We start from the raw sequence: 26,723 nt of genomic DNA on the forward strand, positions 1-26,723 counted from the left end.
TAAGCGAGAAAGCAGCCGAAAAATCAGCGTTACTGCAAATCCACTTATTCTTAACGAACTGTTTTTCGATCAGAAAAGCAAATCAAAATGCAAATAAGTTAATTACAGACCACTGATAATGCTTTACCTCAATAAAGCGAAACGCGTCTGGCGAAAAAATCACGCATTTTTGTAGTTGCAACGGCGGATCAAAAATACCCTCATGCAAGTTATAAGTGTTTCATGCTTAATTTGTAAGTTAATGACGATAAGTTACTCCTGAGAGGACACTCTTATACCAAAGCATTAACCGTCGATAGATGTTGACGTGACATTTGATTATAACAATATTCATAATTAACCGTGCCAAGAAAAATGTGACTTTTATAAATCTATGATACGCATGAATGAAGTGTTGTAAGAGGCTCCCATCGAACGCTAGCGAAAGTCGATAGCAGTTCCTACGGTTGCCAATACTGCGCCTGACTTCAAATTAGGTCGCGTTCTCAGAAAGTCTTGCAAAATGAGTGCTACGTTGCTGTTTATGGAAAAAAGTTTCTAAAAGTGAGAAATAATATTGCCGACATTAGAGAGCGTAGGTACACTGATGTGTCAAAATATGCTTGTATATTTCTGCAGTATTTCATTTTAATAATCTTTCAGAATTATTTAGCTGTTCTAGTGAGGTTCGTTCTGAGTACTCACTCATAGAAGATGTCGAGATTTTTGATAAACCAATACCTCTACACTCAGATAAGTTGTCAGCGTGGTACAACCGAACCAAACTATCAGTATCTCGATACGATATTGCAGTTACTGCGCTACTCTGGTTACGATGGCAAGTTACTTTGCAAATGGTTCAAATGGCTCTCAGCACTATGGGACTGAACTTCTGAGGTCATCAGCCCGTAGAACTTAGATCTACTTAAACCTAACTAACCTAAGGATATCACACACATCCAAGCCCGAGGCAGGATTCGAACCTCCGACCGTAGCGGTCGCGCGGTTTCAGACTGTAGCGCCTTGAACCGCTCGGCCACCCCGGCTGGCAGTTCCTTTGCACATGCATGCATGTCAAAATGAACAGGCACTGCGGCGACCACAGCCGTTACGAAAAACATGAAATGAGTTCACAATTGCGAATAAGCAGCTGTAGAATGGAGTGAAGACAATGGAAATTTGTGCAAGACCGGGACTCGAACCCGGATTTCCCGCTTAGCGGGAGCGGTCGCCGTACCATTTTGCTGTCCCTGCAAGGCTCACGGCCAGACCACAACACACATGGCTGACGATATATGGAAGTTTATTTCTGGCCGTGAGTCGTGCACAGATACCAAATGGTAAGGCGACCGCTCGAGATAAGCGGAAGTCCTGGTTCGAGTCCCAGTCTTGCAGAAATTTCCATTGCCTTCCTTCCGTTACACAGCTGATGGTAGTCCTTATTCGCAGTTGCGAATTAATTTGATGAGTATTAGTATGTCTGCCGTAAAAATTTCCAAGTAAGGATAATTTAGGAATACAATAATATACGCTTTTCAAACCAATTCAGATTCCTCAATCTAATCAAGTAAATCTTTTTCTCATGTCAATCTGATTAAACAAAGAGGTTACTATGTAATAACTACGCCCGTCTCCGTAGCTGAGTTCTCAGCGCTGCTGACTGCCATGCACAGGAGAACACGGGTTCAGACCCGGTATTGCCAGGGATTCTTCGTTTGTGGAAGAACTGTACCAGGATCCACTCAGCCTCGTGAGGCCATTTTAGAAGCTGCGTGAATGAGAAGCAGAGCCTCTAATTTCTGCACAGTCGACAACGGCCGGGAGAACGGTGTGCTGACCTCACACCCTCCGCAAGACATGCAAATGGCGCCATTGGCTAAGACTGGCATGGCGGTCGGTTGGTCCCGATTTGCCCGTCTGTGGCCAGAGCGACGGAACTTTGCTTAGCTTTCTTCCAATAACTATATCGTCATAAAATCAAATGCCTCTGACCACTATGGGACTTAACTTCTAAGGTCATCAGTCCCCTAGAACTTAGAACTAGTTAAACCTGACTAAGCTAAGGACATCACACACATCGAGGCAGGATTCGAACCTGTAACCGTAAGGTCACGCGGTTCCAGACTGTAGCGCCTAGAGCCGCTCGGCCACCCGGGCCGGCTATTTCGTTATAAAACATACTTCATGCAAACTTACACAGAGTTCAGTTGTAAATGTTGTTTTGAGGTAATCTTAAGAATGACTCCATACCATTTGACGTATTGCATTTGAATCACAAAAATGATTCTTACTGTTTCGTTGTTGAAAAAATTTGCACTGATGACGCAGGCGAACGATGTGCACCTCCTTGTGATCGCAGACTCGCGCCACACTGTCGATTGCGTTTTGGCTGCAGGTGGCTCCGGATAGACATACCTAGCCTGCCTTCTTGCCCATCCAGCTGACAACGAAATAGAAAAAAAACTGCACAAGAAATCAATTTTATGCCAAATAGCCAGTAAAATATGCAAAAAGATCATTTCTGTTACTATGTGTAGCTGGTGCGGGGAAATGTAAAGTATGGCTCTTACCACTTTGCGATATTACTTTATGGATAAAAATATGAATTCTGTGCCACGTAAGGGTGTGAAGAGATTTTCTTTGCTATTGAAGATACCTTGACGGCTGTGTAGTATTCGCACAGAAAACTCCAACCTATTGCCTTGGCTTATACTCAACATTTTGGCCATGGTGAGTCTTTAAAGACGAGAATGCACGTGAACAGCTCGCTCCCCTCACGAGGTAGGAGTCAGGTCCACTTAATGTGATTCGGAATAAACTGATATGAATCTGATATTTCTTGTTTGGGACAAGCTGCAACATGCAGTAAGAAGTAGCAGGAACCATCTTCACAAAACGGATGGCTTAGGAGAGCCACCGTAGAAGAGCCGACATATATGAGCAGCAGCGTCTCGACCGTCTTATCGATAACATGCCAATGATAATAAAGGAATGTTACCCTGCATCTGATGTTACTTTCACGTAATTTTAGTTTGAAAACGTTTATGTTGTCGCTCCCTGCTCCCACTGAACTTGAGCCAGTATACGTTCGCAGATAGGACTGAACTGTTTGAGGAGTTTGGCTGCTATTCTAAGTACAAGTACTTTTTCACCTCAAGTTACTTTTGACCCATTTCACAGATTCATAATCTGTTTTCACGTCAAATAATTGAATAGGGAGATTTTTGTGCCTTTTTTGCAGCCGTTCAGTGCCCCAACACCGACATGTTTACGTCACTCTCCTACGAAACTTTCACCACTGGGTTAAAAATGCAATGTTACACTTGGATGTCAGAGCTTATAATGGTTTAAAGCTGTTTCGTACTGTATAAAGTGATATGAGATGCTACCCAGAATTTTCGACAGTTTGAATATTGTGCCCCAGCAATCAGTAGTACCGACTTTCACTGCTAGAGGCCTTATAATACGACAAGGTGGTTCGTCATGTTAACAGATTATACGTTGTTTCCCAACCACTCGTGCGTTATGAACTGTATGATGAACAGTGCAGCAGAAAATGGGAAGAATTTAACTCTGCACATGCGAAAGGTGTATATATAAAATTATGTTAGTTAGGTGTCAAGCTATATGTTCCATGGATGATTTGAGCGAACCTTTTAGGGAAATAAAGTGGATCAAATAAATTTACAAGATATATTTACTTAATTATAGATAACTTTCATGAACGCATTAGTTTTTAATCCTACCCAAGAATCTGCACTTCAAAACTACCGTTTTTTGCAGTCTCCCTGACCCGTGCGGCGGCTTGCGTTGGTGCCGTTGCTAGGTTGGCATTGTTTAGTTGGTATAGTTACGGTTGTCGTCTTATTTTTGTGAACACTGGCGCCACTCCGTTTCAAAGCGTTGTCTGTCCGCTAGTGGCAGCAGCGGCGGTTATCGATATCTAGTAGCGGTGGTACTATCTTTGGGGCGCCGTTGTGGTCCTTCCGTGTGATGTGAGTGTGGAGTTCGGTTGGGGACGCTGAGCAGTGAGGTCTGCGACAACATTCCGGGGCCGCTGGCGGCGTCTATGGACTGCCGGATCGAAGGGCAGTGGTCACGAGGGTCGAAGGGCAGTGGTCACGAGGGTGCACGACCTCGTCGAAGCCGGATCCTGCATGTTTAAGTTGAGTGCATTGCAATCCGCGTAGAGAAACCGCCACCATTGTGAAATCTCGCGATTCTCCAATGACTTGGGTTCGTTTTGCTGCTCATAGGCTCGCAGAGGCGAAAAGCAGCGAGTGGAGTACCTGGAGAAGGCGGATATGATTAGCCTTCCTGAACATCTAATTACTATTTACTATTTTCGGCTTCTTACATTGTTAATTTCAACCAGCGATATTTTTCTGTCTTGTGGCCGCTAACGCCCCAGTTATCTGCCCTGGGGGTTAGCGTATGTAACTGCAGTGTTCATTTCCTCGCCTTGCCGCTGATGTCTGGTCAGGCGTGTAAGTTTGACAGCTTCTTGATTGTAGGTTGGGTGGCGTCCTTCTACCCTCGTGGTAGTCATTCCTTCTTGTTCCGGGCGCTCTAAGCACAGTATTGTGTGGGCAGAGCGCAGACCGCCAGTTCCGGCTTTGGCGTAATTTTACATCTTGCATTTGTTTTGTTGGAAGTCAGGCAGCCTCACCAAGATTATCATTAGTCGCTCTTTAGCCTGCCACTAGTCCGAGTTACCATCTTGTGATCTGAATGCAACTCTTGGTTGCCTTTCTCTTCGCTCGCGAAAGTGTTTTTGTGTGACCTACTCGGAGGTCGATTCCTGGAGTGCTGTCTTTCCCTGGCCCTTTCGTTTTATTTTATTATTGTATTACTGAGCTACCATCATTTGTCTCACTGTTTGGTGGTCTGTTGTTTTTTTTAATTAACTTTTGCCATGCCATTCGCCGTTTGAAAGTATATTTGTTTACATTTTTATAATTGCCATTCTGGCGTTAAGGGCCTTCAGCCGTGATTGTCGTTACTTGCCTTAAAATTCTGATAGCGCCCACATTGCGATGTTTTCAAAAATTATTTGCTGCCTCTATTTTATATATGTTTGCTAAATTTTTTAATAATTGCCATTTTGGGTGTTAAAGGCCTTCAGCAGTGACTGTGGTTCCTTGCCTTAAAATTCTGATTGTCACCACATTGGCTAGTTTTCGAAATTATTGGCTGTCTGTATTTTATGTATTTGTTAAATTTTAAATAATTGCAATTTTTCACGTTAAAGTCCTTCAGCCATGATCGTGGTTACGCGCCTTAAAAGTCTAATTGCGACCTCATTGGCTTGTTTTCAAAAATTCTTTATTGAAATAAATGAGTGAAATTGCAAAGCAAACCAATAGTAATTGATTCAGGCCCCGTCCACAATCGTAACCCAATCCTGCCATCCTTAACTACCAGATTTCACTGGCAGTCTTTAAATATAAATTGGACCAAAGAATAAAAGGAGTTGTTGAGGAGAAAAGAATTTAGATTACACGTAAAAGTTGTAAATTCAATGTTTGTTATGCTTTTACCTGGCCGACTGTTAAAACAATAACAATCATTTTACCTTGGAAGTTTCACATAAATTATGTTAATTGTAGTGTTTCTTTTAAACACTAGTATAGTAGGCTACAATGCTTGAGTATTATTTCTTTATTTGAGCTGTAAATGAGGAAACTATGGTCCTCAGCTTCATTTCTCATAGCGCCTAACGACAAAGACACGGCAGTGTTCCACCCTTCATGTTACTTGGATTTTGGAGCACGAGCAGTCTGTTTGCATCTGAGGTCCAAGGTTTGTATCAGCCTGCTACTAGACGTCATCTACGGCTACAGTTGGCAATCGTACTTTCACATGAGACGTACAAGGTTTTGTAACGTGTACTATAATGACAAACAAAACGATTACCGGTCCACTTCAATTACTCTTCCAAACCCATGCCAATGTTATCACAAAAATCCTTTCTTTTTGTGTTGATTCTATGAATTTAAGTACGCAGTCTGTTCCTTCATAAACAGCTACTCGTGTCACAGGTAGTATCACTACTGCAATAGAGTACCTATGTTCGCTGTACCTGCAAATCTATTCAACCAGATCTGTCGCTACTTTCGGTTATTAATCGATCTTATGTTGTGTCAGCTCCAGCGACGCAACCGTTCTGCATTATATGACTTATACCCCATGCCTTACTTTTTCTCAGTACAAATTATTTGAATTACATTTTCGTCAAGTATGATTTCCAGTACACCAAACCCAGTCTGCTCTTAAACCTCAGTCCCGGCAACTGTCATTTGTAACTATCACCGTGTTCAATTCATCACACTATCTAGCAATATCGCCGATGGAACTCAAATGCTTCGAATATTTCAATAACGGTTCAATTGCTTTTCCTGGTTGTGGATAACACTTACGTAAACGAACTTTTAGTGTGATGTTAAGTAGTTTGATGTGAATTAGCGGCCACACAGCTTTCTGTCAGCTCACTTCTCTACCCCCCCCCCCCCCTCTCTCTCTCTCTCTCTCTCTCTCTCTCTCTCTCTCTCTCCCTCTCCCTCTCTCTCCCTCACTCCCTCTGTCTTCCTACCTCTCTCCCTTCCTCTCTTTCTATGATGAGTACACATTCATACACGGTAAATAACTGTAACCAGGGTGTCGGCACTAGCCAGGCATTCTCCAGTGTGTCAATACATAGCTCCGATCAGTCACCACAGAAATGTAGCACATGACAGAAACCCTATTAAGCTTGTGGGACAAGACGTTATAGTCCTCTCTAGTAACCAATGAATATGTCTGCTAAGGAGGTGGCAGCAGTGACCTGCCGGTCGCAGATACAAGCGGCCACCTTCACTCGGCCAGTTACATACAGTCGCCGACCAGTTCCAGTTAACTACAGTTGCCGCGGCTATAGTGCCATAGCTATCAAATACTGATTATGAGATAGTCAACGATGTCTATCATAAACTGATCCTCAACTATAATTTTTTCAACAGTAGTCCTGACAGAGCTATTGGATTAATTATCCCTGAGTCTAGGTTCGTACGTTGTACTAAAGTGCCAAGCCTCATCTTCAGACTGAGTATTTATCTTGAATATTATTTTAATTAATGGTTGAGTGTGTCCATACGTTCTGACACTGCAGGAGTCTCGGCTGTGCGCGGCAGGCCAGCACGAAGGAGGTCGGACATGGTTGCGCGAGGTTGTTGCGACGATGACAGGCATCCCGCCCCACACCTCACCGTGCTTTTGTTCACTGCCAGGTCTGCGTAGACATTGCAAGTGCCACTGAATATCTGTGATGCTCTAGTTTTCCGACAAAAGAAACTCAGTGACAACTTTCTACTTGCAACGCACCTCCGTTGCACACGCAATGAAACTATAGAAGCTGAAGCACGAATATTAGTTTTCTTTCAACCACCAATTGGCCGAGAAGAAAATGTGTTACATTATTTATTGAAAGCTCCTCGTAGGCCTCGTAGGCCGTCCGCATCTTGCCGCTTTCCCTATTGGGAGGCCGACCGCTGAGGCCGAGCGGTTCTAGGTACTTCAGCTACGGTCGCAGGTTTGAATCCTGCCTCGGGCATGGATGTGTGTGATGTGCTTAGGTTAGTTAGGCTTCAGTAGTTCTAAGTCTAGGGGACTTATGACCTCAGATGTTAAGTCCCACAGTGCTTAGAGCCATTTGAACCATTTGAACCTATTGGGAGTCAGACTTGTTTGGTGAATACAGTACGCTATCTCTCACTCATTATCCAGTCTGTTAATAGAAACTTTCTTCAACCTTCTGTTACGGAACTGCGCTTTTCTCGCTCTCACTCCACTCACGCGGCTATCAATGTCTTCACTTCAATCCAGCCAAAGAACTGCTCGTCCACAAATATACTCTAACGCAAAAAAGGACGCACCACGAAGGGATTATCCGAAGGGGGCGGAAAACGATAGATGCGATTCACAAGTGCAGACAAAGAAACGATTACAGTTCAGAAAAACTGATTGTTTTATTAAAGAGACAAAGCTTCGCAAATCTAGCAAGTCAATAACGAATTGGTCCATCTCTGGCCCTTAGGCAAGCAGAAATTCAGCTTGGCATTGATTTACAGAGTTGTTGGACGTTCTCCTGGGATATATCATACCTAATTCTGTCCAACTGGCTCATTGAATCATAAGAATACCGAGATAATGCGGAGGCACTGACCATAATGCTCCAAAGGGTCTCAATTAGGGGAGATCCAGCGAGCTTGTTGGCCGAAGTAGGATTCCGTAAGCTCGAAGACAAGCAGTAGATATTGTCGTCCTCTGCGGAGGGCATTATCTTGCTGTAATATAAGCCTACGATGGTTCGCCATGAAGGGCAACGAAACGGGGCGTACAATATGGTCGGCGTACTCCCGCGCTCTAATGATGCCGCCAGTGACAACCAAACGGGTCGTGCTGTGTACAGCAATAGCACACGAGACCATCACTCCGGCTTGTCTGGCCCTATTGCAGACGACAGGTTTTTACCCCACAGCTGTCCAGACGCCGCCAAACATGTCTTTGGCCGATTGGAGCAAAGTTCTCTTCAGTGATGAGGCCTGCTTCTTTTCGTGGTAGAACCCCTTTCTTTGTTATTTGTCATTCGAGACATTCTTGCACCAAGGCGGTGCGTCGACGGTACCATACGCCCTTAATAGTGAGCCAACCTGGGTTTACATTTCATTTACGTAAGGCATGCCCACTCGCTCTAGGCAAGATTTCCTACTGTCTTAGTGCTTGCGAAACCATACCATGGACAGCGATTCCGCTGGATCCCTCGCCAATTTAGCATTTTGAGAAGGCCCCTCTAACCAGCGCAGGATTTTGAAAATCTAAAGCTCCAATTTCACATAAATCACACATCCCACTTCCAACAACTCTGTCAACCAAAGCCAAGCCGTTCGGCTTGCATAAGAGCCAGATGTGAGTCAACGAGTTAATATCTTCCTTAAATTGTGAAATTCTTTCTCTAGAATAAATGATGCATTTTGTCTGAAGCTGTACATGTACACCACATCTACCGATCTCCATCCCATCCGTGTAATTACTTCTCGGTGCGCCAGTTTTGTCTTACAGTGTATAATGAGTTTTATGACATTTTAGCGATACCGAAGGCATGTGTGACATTATCAGCTAAGGAATGTACAGCCGGAGTGAGAGATAGCACAGGAATAATGCAAATTCTCCTTAACAAAAAGGGTCCAAGAATTCATACTCAGTTCTGCTTATCAAATTCTACACTACTAATGACACTTTTGATTCACATTAAGTCGTTAGTAACTCAGGATTACTCTGACCAATGCGTTTTTACAATGAAGATAATATATATCAGAAAATGTTTTCTGTAGCTTCTTGATATTCCTAGTCGTACGATTTATTACACATTGTGCACATGTAAAAATATGTGGCGAGGCATGCGTTACCATATCTATTTTGTTAAATCTTATTTAAATATGTCCTAAGCAGTAATTTCCTGTGGAAAGTAATATTTAATGATGAACGTTGTAACAGAAATTGTGACACGAGGAATTCTCCCACACGCAGCAGCGTCATGACTGTAAGCGGACGAGAGTGGCATGGCACGCTGTGGCAGACGTAAACAGACCTGCATAGAGAGGAGGGTAACAAGGAGGAACAAACAGCTGACTGAAGGCGCGGCTTCGCCGTTCATCTGCCAGGTAGGCGGGGCTGTACGGTTACTGATAACTTGCATGAGACAGCTAATTCCACGTCGTGGGTGGTATCGGCTAATAACAATAACTCAGTGCAGCTCAATGGCCCGGTGCAAGTCTTCCAATTGGACGCCACTTTCGCTGCTTCCGTGTCCCAAGCCTACCCCAGCAATCCTGTCGATGTGAGGGGACATACAGTTTAGTGTGGAGTCAGAACTGCGTGTCGCTCTTGTTGAACATTCACATCATTAAGAGGTAATGATAGGTTAAAAACGGACTTGCAGATTCGGCGACATTTCTGTTACTAGGCATGCTGCTTACCACTAGACCACCAGCCGACAGCGAGAAAAATAACGATCGCTTCACCTGAGCTCACGATAATGGCGAAGATCGGCAGTGCCTACAGTAAGGGTGACGACATAGAAAGCAAACCCTATCAGATATTTAATAGCCAAGACCCCTCTGCGAAGCAATCCTAAGCCAGAATTAATGACATACACGTAAATTCAGGCAGAGCAATAGTTACAGAAAATTAAAATTCATTGACATACGTTTTATATGAATATTAATAATAGTTAAACTTCAGTACTAGAAAATGTAAAATAGGACCTGAGAAAAAGAAACAAAAAGAATAATCATTGGCAGACTACGCGCAACTGAAATTCATTTACGATGTTTAGCTTACGCAGAAGATCTAGTGACCTTTTCAAACAATAAAGAACGGGTGATTAATTCCCTTGAAAAAACTTCGTGAAATAGCAGCTACAAGTGGACTGAAAACTTCTTGTGAAAAACAAAGAAATAATACATAGAAGGAGCGGTTCTGGGCGCTTCAGTCTGGAACCGCGCGACCGCTACGGTCGCAGGTTCGAATCCTGCCTCGGACATGGATGTGTGTGATGTCCTAAGGTTAGTTAGGATTAAGTAGTTCTAAGTTCTAGGGGACTGATGACCTGAGATGTTAAGTCCCATAGTGCTGAGAGCCATCTGAACCAATACATAGAAGGTTCTCCTTGTTACCTGGATAGACAGCCAATATTTCCACAGTTTGATGAACTCCCTCAAGTATCCAAATATAAGTACATACCATCCTCTTGATTAAACCGTGCAGCGAAGAGAGAATCATCAAACTTCAAAAAACTTGTAGAACTACATCGCATATATAAAGTAAAAATCTATGTAACGCAAAATGAAAACGTTACATCACGGTAGTCTAGCCTGAAATGTTATGTGCATCACAGACTGTAATCACTGCAGGTGTATTGTTAACTAGACACATAGAAAAAGAAGAAAATAAAATGCTAAACAATGTTTTCGGTCCGTTTGTAGTGAGAGAATCTAGATGACATGGAAGTGTAACGAGTTATATCAAAATTTGTAGAAAATCTCCGGCCACGATCTCAGAAATAACGATAGAAGAACAGACGGATTCTCTGCCTAGGCCTCTCTATGAAAGTTAAAAACAACTAGATTCTTGAACCTGAAAAGCTCTTTAGGAAACAGGCAAGAGAAACAAAATTCTGCAAAACAGAGATGCATTCAAAACTTCAGTTGACAAGCATTAGTTTAAAGCTAAACCAAGTGTTACATCCAAAACAACAATGACAGCAGAACGAAAGAGAAACCACAGTGAAAATAGAAGAGATTTTGGGAGAAGAAGAAAGCATGCACATCAGCGGAATTACGATAGCCCGATAGATATGTTCTAGACGTTTTTACGACGTAATGACTGCTGCATGAAGCTTTGGACTTGCAGCCTATTGACACTTATATCTTTCCACGATGCTTTGGGCTTGCAACCCATTGACGTTGACGTCTTTCCTCGATGTTTCGGCTGACAACCATTCAGCCGTCTTCAGATGAACTTTACACTCACCTAAAACTGGCTGAAGCTTTGTCAGCCGAAATACCGTGGCAGGATGTTAACGTCATCTGTCTGTAAACCCGAAACCTCATGGAATAGCCAGAGCAGAGAGGTATTGGGGATCGCACTTGGCAAGCTCGATCGTAATTAAAATGTCCGTAGCCTATTGAAACATTAGGGGCGAGGCGTACTAGTAACTGTAGTAATCACTGATTACAGTTACAGATAATAATCAATTTTTTTTGGTACATTTAAACATTCATGGTATATATTTTCCCTACAATTTAAGTTGCCTGCTTGTAAAACGCTCCTTTAGCCCGCGACCATTTAAGATATTAACAGCTGTCAGTGTGACAGGCGTCAGTTTGGAAGATCACAGGGGCTGGTCAGCTACATGCTGCACTCCTGTAACTACCCAGCATCTGCGTCTAACGGTGCGCTATCATCCCATTGCGAGGTCCATCCCCTCTCTGGCTTCCGCTTGAGAAAAAGGAGGACTGTGCTGCTGTGAAAGGGAGCTGATAATCGTGTAGCGCCTACGATTCTGCAGCTCTTCTAAAGACACGCATGTTATTCTTTAGCGCGGTACACTGCTGAAAGTGTTTAGATATAAATCAAGGTACATATTTTGACGTTTTATAGTGTTGTGGTACATATTATTATTTATTCATTATAGTTTTAACTAACAGGTATTTTTAATGAATTTAAATTAGTTTTTGCAGAAGTGTGAAGTTGGGTTGCTGAGGATCATGGATGAAGTAGAGGGCCACTTAAAAGATATTAATATAGTGTGTGCTGGAAAGTATGCGAAAACACCCATATAGAGGACTTAGTTTTGAGGGGGAAAGTGACGTGATCAAAAAAGGACGGCCTGCACTAAATCTTCCACATTCAAATACAGTAAATAAATATTACGTCAGACCTTTTCAAGAATCTTGGCACACCTCTTACAAATAGCTATGGGGCTGTAAAGAGAAAAAGTATTTTACTGTTGCCCCTGTGTTTCATATTTAGACAAAGTAAATATCTCAGGTTCTGTGGTCTGAGTGAAGCATCAAAAGTCATTAAAGTCATTTTAACCATTCCTGTTATCAGTGATTTGGCTGGAAGTATGGGAACTTACTATCGAAATACACAGTCGCAAGCCAAATTTTCTCACCTTGCTTTTTTGGCCATTGAAAAACGATTGTTCAGATTCGTGGAACAACGTGCGTCATTCTACGACTCCGTGACAAAAGCTTTCGACAAGAAAAATACCAGAACTAACTTCAAATATAAATAAAACTGTGAGTGCCGGAACTATTAGTATCATCCTTGTTCATGTAGATGCAATAACCGATATCCAGCATCGCTCAGCAGGCCTAATCTTTACAAGGTTAGGCCTTGTACTTTAACAGACGGCATACGACATTATTCACTGTAATACTAGGGCGTGATGCGACGCAATAATGGATAATCGTAAGCAATAACATGACAATAATAGCAATGACAATAATAATAGTAATCATAATAACAATACTGTTAATTGGATAATCGTTAACGATAACATAATAATAATAACCATGACAATAATAACAATAATAATATGAAGAAGAACAACAACAAAAACTACTACAGTGCTGTTACTTTTAACCATTTTTTTAACAGTGATTAGTGACTACAGTTACTAACACCTCATGCATGCCACTGTCAAACATATTTTTCTTTAGTCTTAAGGAGTATTGTCTTTATAACTAGCATTAATGGCTACTACAAGTATAGAAAAAGCGTAAACGGATCAACATATGTTAGATTAAGTACACACTAGAGGGCAGTACTTTTATTTGTAAAGATTGCTTTGGTTTTAGTGATATTTAAAGACACCAAACGTACAAAAGCTAAATTATTGTCAGAAATTTACGCTTCGACGTAGAGCGTTAATTTCAGCAGCAGCAGAAAGAAGGGGAGAACTCCGTAACATCAACAGTTATTTTCTGTATGTATCCAGATCTCTGTCTTCCTCTTCACATTTTACCCTCTCCATCTCCCTGTAGTATTATGGAAATTATTGACTGATGCCTTAACACCTGTCCTATCATCCTGTCACTTCTTTTATCAGTGTTTTCCGTATATCCCTTTCCTCTCCAATTCTGACAGTCGTTCCCTTATCAGCACACCTAATTTTCAACATTCTTCTGTAGCACTTCATCTCAAATGCTTCGGTTTTCTTCTGTTCCGGTTTCCGCACTGATATACAATGTTGTGCTCTAAATGTACATTCTCAGAAATTTCTTCCTCAAATTTCTTTTCTATGTATGATACTAGCAGACTTCTCTTGGCCAAGAATGTCCTTTCTGTTGATGCTAGTCTGTTTTTATGTCCTCCTTACTCCGTTAATGATGCGTTATATTACTGCTTAGGTAGGAAAATCCCTTAATTTCATCTGCTTCGTGATCACTCTTTATGATTTAAGTTTCTTGTTGTTCTGATTTGTGCTACTTCTCATTTCATTCGTCTTTCTTCGATTTCCTCTCCATCCATATTTTGTACTCTTTAGACTATTTAGACTGTTCATTCTTTTCAATAGGTTCTGTAAGCCTTCTTCATTCCCATTTAGGATAGATATATGAACAGCGAATCTTTTCACTGATATTCTTTCGCCTTGACTTTTGATCCCTCTCTTGAATCTTTCTTTTATTTCCATCATTGCTTCTTCGAATCGTAGACTAAACAACGGGGCGAAAAACTGTATCCCTGTCTGACACCCTTTTTAATTCGCACACTTCGTTCTTGGTCTTACACTCACGTTATTCCGTCTTGGTTCTCGCACATGTATTTTATTACCCGCTTTTCCCTAAACCTTACTGCTACGTTACTCAGGGTTTGAACATCTTGTACAATTTTGCATTGTTGAAAGGTATCTCCAGTACAATCAATCCTATGAACATGTCTTGATTTTTCTTCAGTCTTGCTTCTGTTATCAAACGCAACATCATAACTGCCTCTCTGGCGCCTTTCCCATTTTTAAAACTAAACTGATGGTCATCAGCAGGTCCTCAATTCTCTTTTCCATTCTTCTGTATGCTATTTTTGTCAGTCACAGTCCGAAATTCTCGCACTTTTCGGCTCTTATCATATTCGGAACGTAGATAATGTTTTTCCGAAGATCTGACGGTATATCGCCAGTCTCATACATTCTGCACACCAACATGGCACTCCCTCGAATGATTTTAGAAATTCCAACGGAATGTTATCTATCTCTTCTGCCTTATTTGATCTTAAGTCTTCCAACGCCGTTTTAAATTCTGATTTGAGTAGTAGATACCCTATCCCTTTTCTACCGACTCCTATTCTTCTTCTGTCAAATCGGGCAAAGCCTCCCCTTCAATGTCCTCCTTCCACCTATTTGCTCTCTCCTCTCTATTTTACATTGGAATTCCCATTAATATTACTGCCCTTGCTTTTAATTTCTTAGAATATTGTTTTGACTTTTGTGTATATTGAGTCAGTCCTTCCGACAGTCAATTCTTTGATTTCTTCTCGTTTTTCTTGTATCCATTTCTACTTAGCTACCCTGCACTTCCTGTTTATTTCATTCCTAAGTTACTTGTATGTCTTTATCCCTGATTTTTCCTGAGCATAATTCTACTTCTTTGTTTCATCAACTGAAGTGTTTCTTCTGTTGTCTATGGTTTATTCCCTGACATACGACTTCACTATTTTCTCGCTAATAACCACTTACATGGGTCGATGTATTATGTTCGGTTGAGTGCCAATCATTTTCTGTAAGGCAGTAGCTACCGTTTTCACACAGCCCACCAGCTCTAAGCCGCGAATGACGCAACGCCATCGTCAGCAAAAACTCCCATTAGGAGACGCCAGCTGGAAGCGTGGGTGGAGATAATAGCAGCGCAGCGTAGCGTGGTCCGCCAAATGAGCGAGAAACCCGCGCCGCCCACACTTGTAACCCACTGCTGGGTGCCGGTCCTGCCCACTGAGGGGCGCACAGGCGGTGGGAGCACAGCGCGTGGGACAGGCCGCTCTTAAGGGGATTGCCGCCGAAACTTTCTGGCGCTCACTTCCCCGTTCAGACGGCCATTAGCGACGATGCGCTGTCGCTGCGGCAGTTGCAAACGCCAATTAGGACACGTGTACATCATGGGAGCCGCCACTAAATCAGTTCTGAAAGTGCTATATTTCGTTATGAACTAACTTACAAAACAGCGTACGTTAACAGTGAGTAACACTGATGATAAAGCCTTAGAAGACAGCGGAAAAGCGCTTAAAGCAACATTATTTCCAGTTTCATCATACTGTATTCAGTCAACCAGGCAGGCCGTGTTGGCCGAGTGGTTCTAGGCGCTTCAGTCCGGAACGGCGCGACTGCGACGGTCGCAGGTTCGAATCCTGCCTCGGGCATAGATGTGTGTGATGTCCTTAGGTTAGTTAGGTTTAAGTAGTTCTAGTTCTAGGGGACTGATGACCACAGATGTTAAGTCCCATAGTGCTTAGAGCCATTTGAACCGGTCAACCATATCGATTAGCAATGGAGTCCCCTCTGAGCCCCTTGCTTACGGGTAACTTCGGACAAACAATTTTGTATTAATTACGTGCACGTTCTAAAATACCATACTGGACCAGGTATGTGGATGATAAACTGTGTTTGTGGACAGGTACCACCACACGATGAAACAAATTTTCCAGCACTTAAACTCGCCCCAATGTAATACTAAGTTTGCAGCGAAGTTTGGAGGAGTCTCAGTCAAAGTATCAGACCCAACCATTGACCTTAAGAACCAATTACACTTTTTAAGATATAACGGAAAGTAAATCCTATAGACACAATAATACCTGCCAATGTGCGCTTGCTCAGCTGCGTGGTAATGTGCTCGCCTCCCATGCAATCGGGACCGGGTTCGATTCCCGGCCAGGTTGGAGATTTTTCCCGCTGGGGGACTGGGTGTTGTGTTGTCCTCATCATCATTTCATCCTCATCACCGAGGCGCCAGTCGCCTAATGCGGCGTCGACTGAAATAAGACTTGCACTTGGCGGGTGAACTTCCCCAGATGGGGCCTCCCGGCCGACGATGCCATACGCTCGTTTCCATTTACCTGCCAATTCCCAACATCCTGTAACACACAAACATATAGCCTACAAGTCAAGGGTCACCGTCTGCTATGAAAACCGCAAATGAAATTAAATTTAGAAACTGAATGTGAATGAAAACTACTGAAAGAAATCGCATTCAAGAGCTATCTACTTGATAACATTCATCCTTAGTAGAAGGAAGAGACAAAAGATAAGAGCAAGTCTTCATCCTCCTCAGAAGGAACACATCACAGGCAACAAATGGGCCCCCATGCTATATGTGCACGGTGGGTGAGAAGTCACTCTCTAATTATAAACGTCCACTATTTTTTTAATGAATATTTGCACAGGGAACAAGTTTTTGTTCGTTCTCAGGTCCAAGAGCATATGAACACTTCACCAAAATTCCAAATACGCTTTTGTGTCGTCGATGAAACGACGTAAACGTGTAGGAACATCTGGGATTGGACGACATCATTCACCATTTATATTGTCCATATAACATGGTAGTCTGTGACAATACTCACTTGTATACCATTTTTGATCTGTACATTCTTTGAGCATAAATCAACCAGCTGAAAAGTACTCCTGTCGCTGCCGGAGGACAAACAGTCGAATATCCTCCTCTTTTAAAGACTGTGACAGAAAAGTGAGAAAATAACTGTCTCAGTCCTCATTATGACTTCCTCACCAAACATTTTGGCATGCGAATGTATTCGCACTCTTTTAACACAGACGATTCTAAACCCTTTTACCCAGTCTCCATATAAAGTCTTCATACTCAGAATCTCATTCTCACCGTCCTCACAGTCATATGTCTCTCTCTCTGCCACTGCCTTCTTTTTAACCCATTGGCAGTTTCTCCTCTCACTGTCCCCATCCCTTCTCTCACCCTTCCTCTGTACTGTATAGTGAGTCTTGCCTTGTTGTGAGGAAATTTCATTCTTTTTTTTTTTTTTTTTTTTTTTTTGACACACACTGTGCAGTAATTACGATGTTTGCCACATACGACTATAAGTCGTGAAACATGTAGCCGTGATCCTGTGTTAACTGTTTGTAATCGGTTGACACTCGTAAGGCGTGATATAATAATCTGTATGATAAAATAGTACTCACTCTTGAATTGATGCTCATTTTTGAAAGGTGTGATGTAAATTGAGCTCTGTTATAAATGTAATGTTACGTAATTTCTACTTGCGTTGCAGTAGACCGTAAACCTTCCTTGGATCTGACGGGAATATTGATGGATCATTTATCTGATACTGAAATTTTCATTACTGTGTGACTGAAATACTTCTCTCATTAGTAGAAAAATATTGAAGTAGACTTTGTTTGTTATCTTGTCTGGTGTGAATTCCGGTAATTCCGTAATAATTAGCGACATAGTTAAACATGCACTTTCTGTCCCACTGCTATTGCCCTTGCTTCATTCCTTTTCTATACTGGTTATAGTCTACTGTCTTCTTCTTCAGCCACACTTGTCGTTGGGGGTGGTTTGCGCGGGGTTTTGATCCCTTGGAAGGGAAACTTTAACACGTGGGTAAAGGGAATGGGGCAAAGTGATCAAACGTTTTCGTGTTACACTTCGGCAGTCGGGAGGGGGGGTGTCCTGACCACCGAAGCCTATGTATGGTCTCCACTCATCTCTCTTTTGATTTCAGCTGTATCACCTCTCTTTTTCTCCCACTGATACTTTCTCCATCCATCTCTCCTTCTTTTCCACTTTCGCTGTCTTTTCACTCACCATTACAGTCTCCTGTCTCTTTGACTCCCGCTGGTATTGTCTTCAACCACCTGCTTTCTCTTTCACTGCCACTTTCTCTCTCCCAAAATTACTGTTTCCTCTTTCTGTCTCTTGTACTGACCCTGTCTCCTCTCTCTTCCACTTTTCTCTCTCTTTCGCCGTCACTGACTCTCTGCTAGTCTCTTTCAGCTCTAAGAGCTCGAGTATGGTCGCATGCCAAAATTTTTGGTGAAGAAGGGGCGGAATGATATCTGAGGCGGCTGGTTCCCCACTTTCTTGTTATAATCTTTTAAAGATGAACATACCTTTTTTGCGTTCTGATAGGGGAATTTCTTAGCTGGTTCCCTTCATTTCCCAGTTACAGCACGGTGTGCTGTTTATATAAACCGAATTCCGTAGGTCAGTAAAGTTTTGACAGTTTATATATACACTTGGACAGATTTACATAGTTGGACACACATAAAAAGCAAGTTGTTACGCATAATATCGACTCCTATCCCAAGCAAATTCACTTTCCACTATTTTACAAATAATTTACAACATTATTAATCTACATCTGCATTGTACTAAAAAAGGCTGTATTTAATTTGCAAGTACAAAGTAATTCCTATGACAGGTAATTTTCTATAAGGTGCTTACGCCGCCAGATTCCGCCATCGAATAGTTTTCAGGTCAAAACAGCCTGCATAAGCATGAAGTGCCCGTTATACAGAGACAGCGTACTGTAAACTTTTATTGGTGAAAAGCTGGTGACTAAAAACATAGTTTGGTGACCTAGAGCTATTGCGAAGACCATAATTGTGTGATCATTGTGTCATTTAAAACTACATTTGCTCCTCAGACAGGATGTTACGTGCATATTTTAAGTGCGTAAGTACAGTCAATTTGACCCTATGGGTCTCTATTACGGATAAAGCTACAGAAGAAAATTTCTAAGTTGCTTTAAAACATCGCTTAAGAACATGTGCTCAAAATTTCGATAATTTACTATGAACAGAAATTGTAGAAAGGCCGTTCCCACAGTTGGTACTTTTGGTACCCAAAATCATGGTTTATTGGGGCTTTCTCAGGAACCATCTATGAATGAATGATACCTCTATCAACAGTCTAACGCCCGCCCTGCACCACACGTAGTGCAAAAGAACCAACCGATTCGTTCCATTTCCCTGAGCTGGAGGAAGTGTGTAACGTTTAAATTTTGACTCAGAACTGCAGGATAGCTGCGGAATGCCCGTTCTTCCCATAGTTATACAAGTGGCCACCAAGCCAGCGGCAATCGAAAGCATTTGTTCTCTTACATCTTTGATCAAAAGAAGAGATATGGTCGCTAAAAAATGGCATTTTCGCGCGCGGCGCTTCGGAACATTCTGGTCCCATGCACTATATTAGATTAGAATACATTACCTTTATACTTGTTCCGTAGATTACAAACACCACATTTCATAATGATTTGGAACGTCTCAGTTTAACAAGAGGGTTTCTTTATATGTCATAATTCAATATTTTTGTTTTTTAGTTGCACGATAGTAGTATATCTGCACCGGCTAACAAATCCATGACATGAAACACGGCTTCCTCTGTCCACAGGATATTACCAAAAATATCAGACCAATCTTCGTAGCAAGCAAGCGTCATCTGCACTTATTCCAACCGATGATCACAGTCTTCTGGCGACAATTCCTGGCAGTAATGTGGTTTCTATCGACGAAAATTGGTCTTTCAGAACAGCTCGGACTCTATGTCAGGTTAAACCAATTTCGCTAGATGCCTTTGTGATGTGATTTCTGAGAACTTCGAGTGAACTTATCCAGAACCACTTGTAGGTTTTCGTCTGTCTCCTAACACCAGAACCTGCGTCCGTTAGCTTCAAGTGGCACTTCCTTAAGGTCTTTGTAACTACTGAAGTACGAGAACTTTTGTGTCGTCGTTGCCACTTTAGAGTCTTGTACCAGGGGATGCAAGGGAGAGGATGTTGTTTGGTGTCTTTGGTGGTTGGTATCCTCTTTCTACAAAACATCTGCACACCTACATCAACAGGGTCCTTTAATTACTTACACAGCTGTTACTTAACTTCGCAGCGTCCACGTGTTGTGGTACAAGCTCTTCCGTAATAGTCCACGTTAGCTTCGCTATGTACTGACAGACACCAACTTGGAGTGGGAGTTAGTGCGCCACCAACTGAGCGGCTGCGCTAGTGACTGTAAATGACTGACTGACTGGCTGACTGAGCCCTGCGGTTCGCGGCGGTGATCTAACTACTTGCGAGAAAATAAAACGCCTGCAGCCGTCTTATGATTTTACTTATTTTGTTGCAACCAGTTCCGGAGCTTCAATGCACCATCTTCAGGCCGCAGTTGATGCGCAACGGTTTGACACGATCCCTATGTATATCGCATCAGTGGCCAGCATAACTGGATACAGAGGAAGAAGGTAACTGCGAAGAAACCATTCATAACAGAAGAAATACTTCTTTTTTGTCCCATTTTTGTTCGTTGTTGATCGTTGAGTTTCGTCGTTGCGGACGTCACATGACATCCGTTAAAGTTCGTTTTGGTGATCCTTCCACGCAGTTTTTCATTACAGAGGCCAAGCAGCTCTCTGACCGAACACGCTGAGCTACCGTGCCGGCGTCAGATGATCGATGAAAGAAGGAAGTACAAAAATGTTCAGAGAAATTCAGGAGTACAGAAATACAAGTCGCTGAGGAATGAAATAAATAGGAAGTGCAGGGAAGTTAAGACGACATGGCTGCAAGAAAATTATGAAGAAAACGAAAAAGAAATGACTGTCGGGATGACTGACTCAGCATGTAGGTAAGTCAAAACAACCTTCGGAGAAATTAGAAGCAAAGGTGGTAACATTAAGAGTGCAACGGGGATTCCACTGTTAAGTGCTGAGGAGAGAGCGGTTAAACGGAAGGAGTACATTGAAGGCCTCTATGAGGGGGAAGCTTTGTCCGATGTGACAGAAAAATGACGAGGTGCTGATTTAGAAGAGATTCGGGATCCAGTGTTACAATCATACCTTAAGGGAGCTTTGGAGGGCTTAACATCAAACAAGGCAGAATGAATAGATAACACTCCATCAGAATATCAAAATCATTGGGGGAAGTGGCAACAAAACGACTTTTCACGTTGGTTTGTCGAATGTATGGGTCTGGCGACGTACCATCTGACTTTCGGAAAAATATCATCTACACAATTCCGAGGAGTGCAAGAGCTGACAAGTGCGAGAATTATCAACAATCTTCTTAGCAGCTAATGAATTCAAGTTACAGACAAGAATAATATACAGAAGAATGGAAAATAAAATTGAGGAGGTGTTAGATGGCGTTCAGTTTCGCTTTAGGAAAAGTAAAAGCACCAGAGAGACAATTCTGACTTTGCGGTTGATAATGGCAGCAAGACTACAAAAAATCTAGACACGTTCATAGGATTTGTCGACCTGTGTGTTTGTGTGTGTGTTTGTGTGTTTGTGTGTGTGTGTGTGTGTGTGTGTGTGTGTGTGTGTGTGTGTGTGCGCGCGCGTGTGTGTGTGTGTATTTGTGTGTATTAGAAATGTGTAAACGTCGCCAGCTGCTGAAAAAAAAAAGATGTTACTATTGTAAATATTGTCATTGAAGGTGTTTAATAACGGCAACAAACATACGTAACGCGCACGCGCGCGCGCACACACACACACACACACACACACACACACACACACACACACACACACACACACACATGCACACACACTTTCATATTTACCATAAATATTTAGTTATGTTACTATGACATCCCCAAAATGTACAAGGGATTGACCTCATTTATATGATCACACCAAGAGCTTGTACCCCCTGTCAGCCTGAAACTATATGTGAGTCAACTAATGGCACAAATTGCACATCCATCTGCGTATTTTAAAGCATTAACCAATCTATTACCCCAACCTTTAGGCAGTTATTACATGTAACGTGTACAACCTTAAGAACCCTCTGCTTTGGAAAGTTTGCTCTCATCCAATCACTCCTTCCATCCTCTCTCTTCCTCTCACTTTTTATTTCTCTTCCTCTCCCTCTGCCCCCAGACTTTCATTCCCGTCTGTGAATCCCAACTAAAATTGTTATTTGTGTATACTTTTACCACTGTAGCCAACATAATTACTGTACTTAAAGTTTGTAACGTGTCACTCATGTACATAAACGAGTATGAATTTTAAGCTATATTAACTTGACAAAAACACCTGAAACATTTATTCCAATGCCTGTATTCAACGTTTATAAAATTTATTCTGTAGTAATGTTGTTACGATATATATTCTCTGTATTTTGTGATAATGCCTCTCTTCTGCTATACGATCCTAGCACCTAACAGTTTCCAGACGCCATATTTGTTTGTAAAAATGATAGTATCATGTGAAGTGCTACGACAGTGAAATGAACATGTGAGCACTGGAGGTGCTCTATTTTACTTATTTCATTTTCATGGAGAGCTGCATCAAACCAGTCTCAGGACTGAAGACCACAACAACAACAACATTTTTATCGTTAGATATACATTTACTTTTTTTGTGAAAAGAAACCCAAACCCATGTTCTGAAACAGTGTTTTGTTTCTCCACTAGGTAGTGCCACAATTTCCTCCAAAACATTTTAACACAAGACACACAGGAATGACTCACTAACAAATGTAAATCCTCCTGATGATGGAGGTTGAAACGCGTCGTGGACATAAATAAACAGTGACTGCTAACAGTAAACTTGTTGTTTCATTTAATCTCAACAACAGTCATGGTAAAGCCTAGCCAGATGATGGAGGTTTAAACCTTAGAAACGCTCTGTGGACATAAAAAACAGTGACCAGTAACAGTAAATTTGTTTCATTTAATGTCAATAACAGTAACGGTAAAGCCTAACCTAAAATGTTCGCATGTAGAGTATTTCACCTTTCGATTTCATAACTAGCTGGTCAATATATAACATAAAGCAGGTGACAGATTGTATCCTTGCGAATACCTGGATTTACTAAACTTTCATCAGACTTTTTCAAGTAATTTAGTTTTCGCAAATAGACACTTTATTGAATTTATAAGATTTTTGGAAAACCTGTTAATTCCAATATTATCCTCAAAATTGATCATTTTACATTATCAAAGGCTATCTCAAAATTAGTTAATGCTGCATTCGTTTCTGAACCAAATTCCCAATGTTTTCAATAATCTGTCTTATTATAAATATGTTATCATTACTTGAATGTATGTTTCTGAAGCCTTATTGTTCTGCTGTGATTACTGCATCAGGAATAGTTTGTAGCTTTTTATTAAGAATTTTCCCATACATTTTGTATCTGTCTATTAGTAAATTTATTTCTCAGTAATTTCCGGTGTCTTTCCTGTTGCCTTTCTGAAATTTAGAAGCAACTCTAGCCATGTTCCATTCTTCAGGTACAGAACAGTTCATCCAACATATATTTTAAAAATGGAGGCAGCAAAATTCTAAAATGGTTTCTTCATATTTGTTTATTTCACCATTAATGCCATCTAGGCCAGTGGCTTTTCTATTTTTTTATTACATTTAAGGCTGCTTTTAATTTTTTTATGTCTATTTCACTGATGGATTTACTATCAGTTTGTATAGAATAACTTCCTTTCCTACCTTCGCCGGCCGCGGTGGTCTAGCGGTTCAGGCGCTGCAGTCTGGAACCGCAAGACCGCTACGGTCGCAGGTTCGAATCCTGCCTCGGGCATGGTTGTGTGTGATGTCATTAGGTTAGTTAGGTTTAAGTAGTTCTAAGTTCTAGGGGACTGATGACCACAGATGTTATGTCCCATAGTGCTCAGAGCCATTTGAACCATTTTTTTTTCCTACCTTCCTCATATAATAAATTTCTGTAGTGAAGTACCCATTGTTTTTTCTGTTATTGTATTAAAGTTTGCAGAATCTCTCTCCATTTCATTCATATGCTTCATATGTTTAAACGCTGTATTCTGAGCTTTCGGACAAATGTTTTTGTTTACAATATGACTCCTGTTCTGTTAACAATAGACGTTTTTAATTGGCCTTGATTTTTTTTCAAAAGAACATCAACACAACTTTTGTCTTCCAAATTAGAAAGTTTACCCCTGCAATGCAAATCACGTTCTACTTTTTCCATATACCTTAATCACAGCCTGAACTCCAGGGTTGTTAAAACTTTCAGGTGGTTCTTTCCGTCAAATTCTTTGTTTTCTTCTGAAGAAACACTGAGAATTACTGTTTCTATCTACTCACAAATTTCGAAAACGCAGCCATATGTTGTCATTTCGCCAAAATGTAAGTCAGATTAAAGAGCACTTCGATACGGAAATTTTGTTTTGTGAAACGGGATTGCAGATTTCTTACCTCGTGTTAGAATTAAAACAACACAGTCTAGACTGGTACATACAAATTAATTTCGAAGTAAACAAATTCAGCAACACGTCCCATTTTCATCGTAGAGGGAACAAAACATCGATTGACGGTGTCATCAGTTTTGAAATTCATAATTCTCCTGTTCGATTGGTTCACTAACAACATACGCAAGTAAATCTTTGAATGATAAGCCCATTTATTTACCGACACTTTAACATAGAACGGTTGTGGAAGTTTAGTTTCTATTCATCCCACTGTTCTCGATCGCTCCATTTTAGGGTAGTATTAACCTTCAGCAGAAAAAAGAATAATTTAGCTTCGTTGAATAGACTGTAAAGGTATATGTATTAAAATGATCTATATGAACCTCTTTTACAGCAAGCCAAAGAATCACAGCAGCACAATAGAGAGATACAGGCGTCTCAGGAAACTATGGAAGCTGCTGCTACGTAAGTTTTAAATTCAAGAGATACTGTGGGGAATGTGGCGAGAGAGTCTGGCACACGTGACGTTTCACTGCATAGATTTTGCCAAAAAAGGAAGAAGAGCGATATTCCCAAATTAGACTACAATCCCTATAGTTGTGTGCTCAGTGTCGATCACAAGAAGAAACTGAAAATCTACAGCAAATATTAAGCCGATCTGAGGTATCGCTTGTCCACAGGAGAAAAGTTGACCTGTCAGTGTGTTGTACAATAAGGGTTTACGTTCCCCGGAAAGAGACTGGAGAGTATGAGCTGGATAGCTTTCTGAAACGGAATTGTTCGTTACCGGTTCGTCGTCCAAAAGCGTCTCGTCCGAGAAGTCAATTAGCGAAATGTGGTGTCTTTAAGAACCTTTCAAAAATATCAGATGACCACAAGTTTCAACTCCAGAATATCTGTAATGTGGGACTGGTGCCATTATCATACAGGCTCCAACAAAAATATTGAAAGAGAACGTAAAGAAACAAGTTGCAGCAGTAGCTCCGACGGAAAGTGGAAATCTTGTGTTGTTTTGCACAGTCGAAAATGGTACAGAAAACTGATAGCCATCAATGTTGCTGTTCCCTTGCAAAATCTTCCAGCATTATTCTCTATGAAGTGGTCCTATAGTTTCTATTGGAGCTTCCAACGGTCCTGGATGCCTGTAGGGTCTGAATTTTTGTCGCCCTGAAATACTTCGAAAACCTTGTAAAATCTTCCGTTGAAGACAAAATCTAGCTTCTGCATAAAAATCTGTATTTTATTTATTTATCGGATGGCATACATAAAGAGTTTCTAATCACAGGAATATGTATACACATGTTAAGATTACGAAACCACTGAATGTCAAACACTTCAACACAGGTCTCACACCATTCGTCACTGTCAGAAGTATTCGAAAGGACCGTTGGAGGCACGTGCGGAGTATGTTGGTACAACATGAGCAACTGTCTGTCACTTGGCACCACTGCGACAAAATGGTAATGAAGATTTGCCCCACTTGTGGAGAGAGTCAGGGTATTTTCCATGGCCAGTTCGTATGTACTTTAGAGTAGTCGAAACTTCCCGAAACTAGTTAAATCCAAGGAGTCTTTCCCTGTCATAAATGAATTCGTCACAAGAAATGGAATCACACGGATTTTTCTGGAACCACCAGCTGTGAACTTTGAATTCTGTAGAGAGTAGAGAGACTGGTCTAGTTCTTTTGTCATTACAGCCTCACTGCTCACATGCCTTAAAGTGGACCTTGAAGGGAGAGTTTATAAGCTCTTTAAATTTACGTAAATCTTGTAACAGCTTCGTAGATGAAGTTTCAACCAAGGAAGCTGGTAAACGGTATAGAATATCCCAAGAATCGTTACCGTTGCTCCACCACCAACACCGACGAGTATCCTGTCAGAGATCTCTGGGACTGGCATTTGACAGTACGACGATGAAATTTTTCAAAAGTATAATTTCATAACATGACAGACCCAAAGGCAGAAAACGACCCTAATAGTCTTAATGACAGAGAGAATCCTCAAGCAACAGTGCAACGTTGCAG

The sequence above is a fragment of the Schistocerca piceifrons genome, chromosome 2 (genome assembly GCF_021461385.2).
Source record: "Schistocerca piceifrons isolate TAMUIC-IGC-003096 chromosome 2, iqSchPice1.1, whole genome shotgun sequence".
Lineage (NCBI taxonomy): Eukaryota > Metazoa > Arthropoda > Insecta > Orthoptera > Acrididae > Schistocerca > Schistocerca piceifrons.